The 9407-nt window shown below is 39.0% G+C and overlaps 1 protein-coding gene across 1 annotated transcript in view; it reads left to right on the forward strand.

Annotated features, from left to right (window-relative positions):
* The window catches only part of LOC133576959 (myozenin-2-like), a 51559-nt gene that overhangs the window by 41627 nt on the left and 525 nt on the right, over positions 1-9407 (forward strand). The window lies entirely within an intron of this gene.

Consider the following 9407-nt stretch of genomic DNA (forward strand, 5'->3'; position numbering starts at 1 on the left):
CAGGTTTTGGAGCAACATATGTTGCCATCCAAGCAACGTTACCATGGACGCCCCTGCTTATTTCAGCAAGACAATGCCAAGCCATGTGTTACATCAACGTGGCTTCATAGTAAAAGAGGGTACTAGACTGGCCTGCCTGTAGTCCAGACCTGTCTCCCATCGAAAATGTGTGGCGCATTATGAAGCCTAAAATACCACAAGGGAGACCCCCGGACTGTTGAACAACTTAAGCTGTACATCAAGCAAGAATGGGAAAGAATTCCACCTGAGAAGCTTCAAAAATGTGTCTCCTCAGTTCTCAAACGTTTACTGAGTGTTGTTAAAAGGAAAGGCCATGTAACACAGTGGTGAACATGCCCTTTCCCAACTACTTTGGCACGTGTTGCAGCCATGAAATTCTAAGTTAATTATTATTTGCAAAAATAAAGTTTATCAGTTTGAACATCAAATATGTTGTCTTTGTAGCATATTCAACTGAATATGGGTTGAAAATGATTTGCAAATCATTGTATTCCGTTCATATTTACATCTAACACAATTTCCCAACTCATATGGAAACGGGGTTTGTAGGTCAAAGTATTCATTAAAAACTAGGCAGAGGTTTTATGTACCAAGTATATTAAAAATTTTTTGCAGCAACGTAACATTGCACACAGTCTGAACAGTAACACTGTGTTTGGATAAAGGAAAATACAACACTGTACTTTAATCAAGTGATTCTTTGGCGTACCACTAGATGGAGCCCACACTTTCATCCCTTGTTTGTCGCAATAACTAGAGCAAAAAAAAAAAATGGTTTACTATTTTCTAAATATGTTTTTAACAGTACGACAGACATCCACACATGAAATAGCAACCTTTAGTCACTATTATTTGACTATAGTAATGCTTCCTGGGGGTGAGCCAATCAGTGACCACGACACTGAACAGCGTGAATTGATTGGTTTGGTCTCCTCTAGTGGCTGTCATATTGATATTCTTTTTTTATTTAAAGTATATTTAGTCATGTTTATACTTAAAAATGCTCAATTTAGCACAAAGGAATTATAAAAATATGCTTTAAAAAAAAAAGAAGCAAAGTTTTAAGCCTGATGTGGCGAGGGCCGACTGTATTGTAATAACAGTACAAAACAGTGGTGGAAAGGAGTCATAGATGGACAGATGATCTAACCACCAAAGTCAGCTGGGCTCCAGTCCATGTTTCCACATTTCAATAATTCAGATGGTGTATGATGCATCTATGATCCTTGGACTGTAGCTGCGGGATATCTAATTTTGAATGTGGACACTGGAGATGGTTCACTGGGGGTGGTCTATCCGCTTTCAAAGCCGCTGCAAGACTCTGAGAATTGCAATCACGGCACACAGTGAACCCAACCCGCTGTGAGGAAAAGACAAATGTTGCTCTTGGGTAGATGGGATTACCTCCTCAAAGGTTGTGCTGGAAAGGAAGGGCACGTTTGTTTTGTGCTCATCAAATCTAATATGTTGTACAATATTGTCACGTTGTAAAGCCTACTTGATGTAAACAAATGCTTTCCATCTATAGAAGCAGAAAGCTAAGGACTCTTCACTATTTGTCTTATTTTGTATATTCCTGAGAACCAGTGTCCTCTACAGCAGTCTTCTTCAACCTTTTTTGAGCCAAGGCACATTTTTGGCGTAGAAAAAATGCAGAGGCACACCACCAGCAGAAATCATTAAAAACTGAAACTCAGTTGACAGTAAAACATACTTGCCAACCCTCCCGAATTTTCCGGGAGAGTCCCGAAATTCAGCGCCTCTCCCGAAAACCTCCCGGGACAAATATTCTCCCGAAAATCTCCCGATTTTCAGCCGGAGCTGGAGGCCACGCCCCCTCCAGCTCCATGCGGACCTGAGTGAGGACAGCCTTTTTTCAGACGGGAAGACAACAGGTTGACAAGAACTAAATCATCCAGACTAGAGATAAATTGTATTATTATGTTTATCTTACCTAAAAATAAATATATTTATTAATTAAAAAAAAGAAAAGAAAAACTAAATACATTTTTACTATATTTTGCTAAAAACATCAAAATTAATTGTATTTTTATTTGTATTTTTTCTGACTCATTACATCCAGGCATTAGAATTATACATTAAAATAAACATATTTGAAATAATTAATTTTAAATTATCATAATAATTCATTTAAAATGACCATATTTAATTATTAAAATAATTGCTTGTTTATCAACAACTTTAGCATTTTATTCATTACATTTTGAAGCTCTCAGAAGCCAAGTTATGTTATATTCCTTAAGATTTAGGTATGCAAGTTTGAAGTATCAATTATCTAAACACAGTTTTGTTTGCATATTTTCAGGATAGATATATATATATTAGAGATGCGCGGATAGGCAATTATTTCATCCGCAACCGCATCAGAAAGTCGTCAACCATCCGCAATCCACCCGATCTAACATTTGATCAGAACCGCATCCGCCCGCACCCGCCCGTTGTTATGTATCTAATATAGACGATGCAAGGCATTAGTGAGGTTATAAAGCTTTTGCCTGTTAAAGAAAGGAGACTGATCCAATGCAGCACAGACATTCGCGTGCCACGCTGTCACGACCCAGACGCACACCAGTGCGCAATCATATGGGAGCCGCGCTGAGCGCACCTCCAAGCGCATCTCGCTGCCGGCGACGGCCGGGTATGGGCCCGACGCTCTAGCGCCATCCATTTTCAGGGCTAGTTGATTCGGCAGGTGGGTTGTTACACACTCCTTAGCGGGTTCCAACTTCCATGGCCACCGTCCTAGCTGCTGTCTATATCAACCAGGGTGAGCCCCACCCCTTTCGTGAGCGCACTGCGCGCGAAGTGACCCCTGTTACGCGCCCCCGGCAACAGGGGTGGCGGGCAGGTAAGTTACGCGGGCGGAGCGCGCGGAGTGACCCCTGTTACGAGCCCCCGGCCACGGGGGTGGCGGGCAGGTAAGCTGCTTACCTGCTCCGCGTGATGCCGGCCGCGGCGAAGGCGGACGAGGCGGGGTGTCGGTGCGGTGGTGACCCTGGACGTGCGTCGGGCCCTTCTCGCGGATCGCCTCAGCTACGGCTCCCGGTGGGGCCCTCTCGGGGGAAGGGGCCTCGGTCCCGGACCCCGGCGAGGCGTCGGGGGCCTTCTCCGCTCCGTAAAAGTGTCCATCTCTTTTTTTTTTTTTCTTCTGTTGTGGCATATGCTGCAGGTGCCTGCTCGTTTTTCGTATGTGGGTAACAACATTTAACTATGTATATATATTTCCCAATTGGTTTAACTGCCACCCGCCTGAATCTATTTAAAATCTAATTTTTTTTAATTTCAATCGCCCGACCCGACCCGCTGATAAAATCTAATTTTTTTAAATTTCATCCGCCCGATCCGCGGATAATCCGCGGTTGTGCCCGCAAACCGCGCATCTCTAATATATATATATATATATATATATATATATATATATATATATATATATATATATATATATATATATATATATATATATATATATATATATATATATATATATATATGAAATACTTGACTTGGGGAATTCTAGCTGTCAATATACTCCTCCCCTCTTAACCACGCCCCCAACCACGCCCTTCCCCACCCCCGACCACGCCCCCACCCCCACCTCCCGAAATCGGAGGTCTCAAGGTTGGCAAGTATGCAGTAAAAAGTCGTTGGGTATGACTTTAAAGCATAACCAAGCATGCATAAATATAGCTCTTGTCTCAAAGTAGGTGTACTGACACCACCTGTCACATCACACCCTGACTTATTTGGACTTTTTGCTGTTTTACAGTGTGTAGTGTTTTAGTTCTTGTCTTGCGTTCCTATTTTGGTGGCTTTTTCTCTTTTTTGGGGTATTTTCCTGTCTTCCTTTAAGCGATATTTCCCACATCTACTTTGTGTTAGCAATCAAGAATATTTCAGTTGTTTTTATCCTTCTTCGTGGGGACATTGTCGATTGTCATGTCATGTTCGGATGTACATTGTGGACGCCGTCTTTGCTCCACAGTAAGTCTTTGCTGTCGTCCAGCATTCTGTTTTTGTTTACTTTGTAGCCAGTTCAGTTTTAGTTTAGTTCTGCATAGCCTTCCCTAAGCTTCAATGCCTTTTCTTAGGGGCACTCACCTTTTGTTTATTTTTGGTTTAAGCATTAGATACCTTTTTACCTGCACACTGCCTCCTGCTGTTTCCGACATCTACAAAGCAATTGCTACCGGCTGCCACCTACTGATATGGAAGAGTATTACACGGTTACTCTGCCGAGCTCTAGACAGCACCGACACTCAACAACAACACATCATTTGCTGACTATAAAACTGGTTCGCAAAAAATATTTTTAACCCAAATAGGTGAAATTAGATAATCTCCCACGGCACACCAGACTGTATCTCATGGCACACTAGTGTGCCGCGGCACAGTGGTTGAACAACACTGCTCTACAGTATACATTTGATATAGGTTTATTTATTCTGTCAAAATGTCAGCTACAGGAGCGCTCTGCAAAAAAGCTGGTCAAAATTAATCTCTATAACAGCACTCTGGTGTGTTTAAGAATCTGCTGCAAAAATGTGAGTCTTACAAGTTTTTTTCCAATTGAATTTGCGGCCTACGAGTTGAATGGCCCCTATGATGAAAAAGCGAGGACCTAAAAAAGGAACCTTGAGGTATGAACTAAAGTTAAACAAATCACTACTGACTGCATCTGAAGTCAAGAGCCATACCTTACTTTCATAAATCACACTACGAAGATTAACTGCCAAAAAGGAGAGGACTTAAAGGGGTGCCTTGAGGAATGCCTCAGGTATGTACAGTGCAGCCGGAAAGTATTCACAGTACTTAACTTTTTCCACACTGTGTAATGCTACAGCCTTATTACAAAATTAAATAAATGTATTTTTGTCCCCAAAATAATACGCAGGGTACACCATGGCGATGTAATTTTGTTGCAAATTTATTACAAATAAATGAGCGGCCGGAACTGGGAGACTAGTCAGAATAGAGGGAAAGATGAATGCAGCATGTATGCAAATTGCTTCAGAGTATACTTTAACTCAGACTGGGGTGACGGCTCATCTTTCAGCAGGACAATGACCCTACGGACACAGTCAAGATATCGAAGGAATGGCTTAAGGACAACTCTGTAAATCAGTGGTCTCCAACCACCGGGCCGTGGATCGATTGGTACCGGGCCACACAAGAAATTAAAAAAATATATATATATATATATTTTTTTTTTTCTTATTAAATCAACACAAAAAACACAAGATACACTTACAATTAGTGCACCAACCCAAAAAACCTTCCTCCCCCATTTACACTCATTCACACAAAAGGGTTGTTTCTTTCTGTTATTAATATTGTGCTTCCTACATTATATATCAATATATATCAATACAGTCTGCAGGGATACAGTCCGTAAGCACACATGATTGTATTTTTTTATGACAAAAAAATAAAAAATAGAATAAAAATACCATGAAGAGGAATGGGAGAAACTGCCCGGAGATAGGTGTGCCAAGCTGGTGGCATCGTATTTAAAAAGACTTGAGGCTGTTGTACTGTGTTCCATTTATCTCGGAAGGTGGAAGTCGGAGCTGGGAATGACATTACAGCCCAGTTGAGAGCGCTCCAGTTACGAGGTCAGAAATCAAGATGGCCACATCCGCGAAAGCTATTTTTGAGCTTGCCTTGTCTGAATATCAACAACTTATGGGAAAATATGGACTCTTTCTCCCTCTCTACAACCTTCAAGCCCGGTGGAAGAGGAGGAAACAGACGCTATTTCTAGTGACGTACAGCGTATAAACCACATAAAATAAATGTTAACAATGCAGTGATGTTACCATATGAATAAAGATGTCCGATAATATCAGCCAATAATGCTTTAAAATGTAATATCGGAAATGATCGGTATCGTTTTTTTTATTATCAGTATGTTTTTTGTTTTTTTTTATTAAATCAACATAAAAAACACAAGATACACTTACAATTAGTGCACCAACCCAAAAAACCTCCCTCCCCCATTTACACTCATTCACACAAAAGGGTTGTTTCTTTCTGTTATTAATATTCTGGTTCCTACATTATATATCAATATATATCAATACAGTCTGCAGGGATACAGTCCGTAAGCACACATGATTGTGCGTGCTGCTGCTCCACTAATAGTACTAACCTTTAACACTTAATTCTACTCATTTTCATTAATTACTAGTTTCTATGTACCGTAACTGTTTTTATATTGTTTTACTTTCTTTTTTATTGAAGAAAATGTTTTTAATTTACTTATTTTACTTTTTTAAAAGGACCTTATCTTCACCATACCTGGTTGTCCAAATTAGGCATAATAATGTGTTAATTCCACGACTGTATATATCTGTATCGGTTTACATACCTGCCAACTTTTGAAATCAGAAAAACCTAGTAGCCAGGGTCCAGGGGCCGCAGGCCCCGGTAGGTCCAGGACAAAGTCCTGGTGGGGGGGTTCAGGTTCGCCCCCCGACCCAAAATGATTATTAGCATTCAGACAGGTTAAAATGTTGCTAAAACCATCACTTTTCTATCAGCCACAGTGACTTTTCAAAACAAAAATATTACAGCAAAAATCATATGGGTTGATTGACATGTTTATTCTGTAAGCTAACTTCAATAGTTTGAAATTATTTTGACAGTTAATGCCAGTTATCCTGTCAACCTTTCACAAGACTTCAATTTGTTAATTGAAAGTATAAACAGTATAAACACTTTTTACAGTAAACAAATGGTAAAACAGTACTAAACAATTCCATTAAAAAAAAAATTGGTGTCATTATTAACTTTCTGTCCAAGCTTGTATAATCTACTGCCTTGTTCAATTGTAAAAAATATTCTGTGCCTAAAATTCACATTTCTATCACAATTATCATACTGTAAACATGGTAAGCTAACTTCATTAAAATTAATAGTCCTGTCAATAGCATGGAATTACAATTCAAATGTAGTTTTTTTGTAAGCCTTTCAAAAGAATTCAAAATATGAAAAATTCATGAAAATGAATTTAAGCCATCAGACACTTGAAAAGTGGCACATCACATCTCTAATGTAATCATTTTAACTTTTCAACAGAAATAGCACTGCAAAAATATTAAGGACATACTTCTGTATTTTGGTAGTTATGCTGTCAACATTTAACAAGATTTCTTCAACTTGGACTTGAAAGCATAAATAGTATAAACACTTTTAACAGTATAACAGTACTAAACAATTCCAATAGATAACATTGGTGTCATTACCTTTTTGTGGCTAAAATCCGAAAAAGTTGAAAGTTTTCCACTTGTATCGCTAGCAACGGCATTAGACTTGTGTTTTTTTTGTCCCAACGTGGTCTTTTACATCGCTAATTCCTCCGTGTCCGATCGAAAAATCTTGTCTGCACAAGGTGCAATTCGCGTAGTTTTCACCCTTTTTGGAAAGGATAATTATTCCCGGATAGGCTTTTGAATATTCTTCACGGAATGACTGCAGTTTTCTTTTCGGTTTAAGACTCGTTTGCGATTTTTCTCCGGCTGATTCCATGATCGTTCGCTCGTTTGGAAACAATGGCAACAGGTGCCTCGTGCTTGGCAGCGGTGCTATAAATAGCCTCGCGCATGGCATTCGGAATGGCTCGATAGGAAGTTACGGGAAGCAGTGTCGATTGTCATTGTTGTTACGCGATTTCGTGAATAAAACTTTAAAAAAAAAAATTTTTTATCACTGCAACCGTAACCCGGAATAGGTTGATGAAAACCGTACTAATTACGGGAAAACCGGAGTAGTTGGCAGGTATGGGTTTATATCGGTATCGGTAATTAAAGAGTTGGACAATATCGGAATATCAGATATCGGCAAAAAGCCATTATTGGACATCCCTACATATGAACACATCCAACAATACATTACCGGTACATATGGCTGATTTACTGCCACAAAAACTACCGGTAATCAGAAGTGTTAATATTTATTATAATAATAATAATAGACACGGATCCAGAGCAGCCATTTTTGAAAAGAACTCGGGTGTGGTAAGAATGTACCGACTTTCTGAGTCAGAAATCTGACCTCAAGAGGTGTTCCAGTTAAAATTCTGTCTTCGCAGTACAAATGGAACACAACATAATTGCTGCCAAAGGTGCTTCAACAAAGTATTGAGCAAAGGCTGTGAATACATATGTGATTTGCTAGGTTTTTTTATACATTTGAAAAAATGTCTAAAAGTTTTGATTGTCATTATGGGGTATTGTGTGTAGAATTTTGAGGACAAAAATGTATTTATTCCATTTTGGAATAAGGCTGGAAACCAAATGTGGGAAAAGTTAAGTGCTGTGAATACTTTCCAAGTGCACCGTAAATCAAATTTTTGGACCCCTTTGCAAAAAAATGCCATTCAAAGATCCTCAATTACAATAGGATAATGCAAAATATATCATTTTTTTACACTAGCTGGTGAGTTTAAAAAATCTACTGCAAATTGTCTCATCCCAGAACTGTGGTTAATACTTAAAGCATGAATTTACAAAGTGACAACTGGGTGTAACACATGGCACACTGACAAAAGCTTAACCTATTGTTACTATAACAATCTACAAGGTTAATGTAGGTTGCTTCTCTTTCTCCCCCTCCATTTTTCTGCATTCTTTCATATCTCAAGTTATCATTACGTATATGTATTGCTGCATTTGAACAACTGTATTGTTGAAAATAAAGGTAAATTATTGGTATTGTTCATTATCAATAGCGCTATTTTTATTGGTATTTGTATTGCTCCATTTGTAGTGTAATAATGCTCATTGTCATTTCTGTATTATTTTTTATTTTTCGCTAACTGCTTATTTGCTATTACTTTTACCATCATATTTGTACATGTCGTATTTGCTGATGTTGCTCTATTGTTGTTGTTGTTGTTGTTTGCTGTTGTTGTTTTTGTCTCTCTGTCTAATCCCCCTCTTGTCCCCACAATTTCCCCCTCTGTCTTCTTTTTTTTCTCTTTCTATCCCCTCCTGCTCCGGCCCGGCTGCACTAAATGATAATATAAATACATTTAATAAAGTCAAATACAAATAAGGCAACAAGAGAAGTATCCTACACTTCTCTTTTGTAAAGTAAATCTGAACAGCCGACATGGGCATCTACATCTACATCTACTATATGATTTGCCTGAGAAGCTGGACAGGACAAAAAAAACAAAAACAAAGTGACAACATATTTAGGCCTTGGTGGAGGTTGTCTATTCCCTCTCAGTGGATGACATCACTTGTTTTCTACCAGCCAGTCTGAAAATGAGCCTCCTCTAGGGGGATCTATTTACCCCCCCACCCAGGATTTTGATGAAATTATGGATCCTCTATCTTAACGGACAGAGCAGCTGGTGACGT

Source organism: Nerophis lumbriciformis, linkage group LG36 (assembly GCF_033978685.3).
Source record: "Nerophis lumbriciformis linkage group LG36, RoL_Nlum_v2.1, whole genome shotgun sequence".
Classification (NCBI taxonomy): Eukaryota; Metazoa; Chordata; class Actinopteri; order Syngnathiformes; family Syngnathidae; genus Nerophis; species Nerophis lumbriciformis.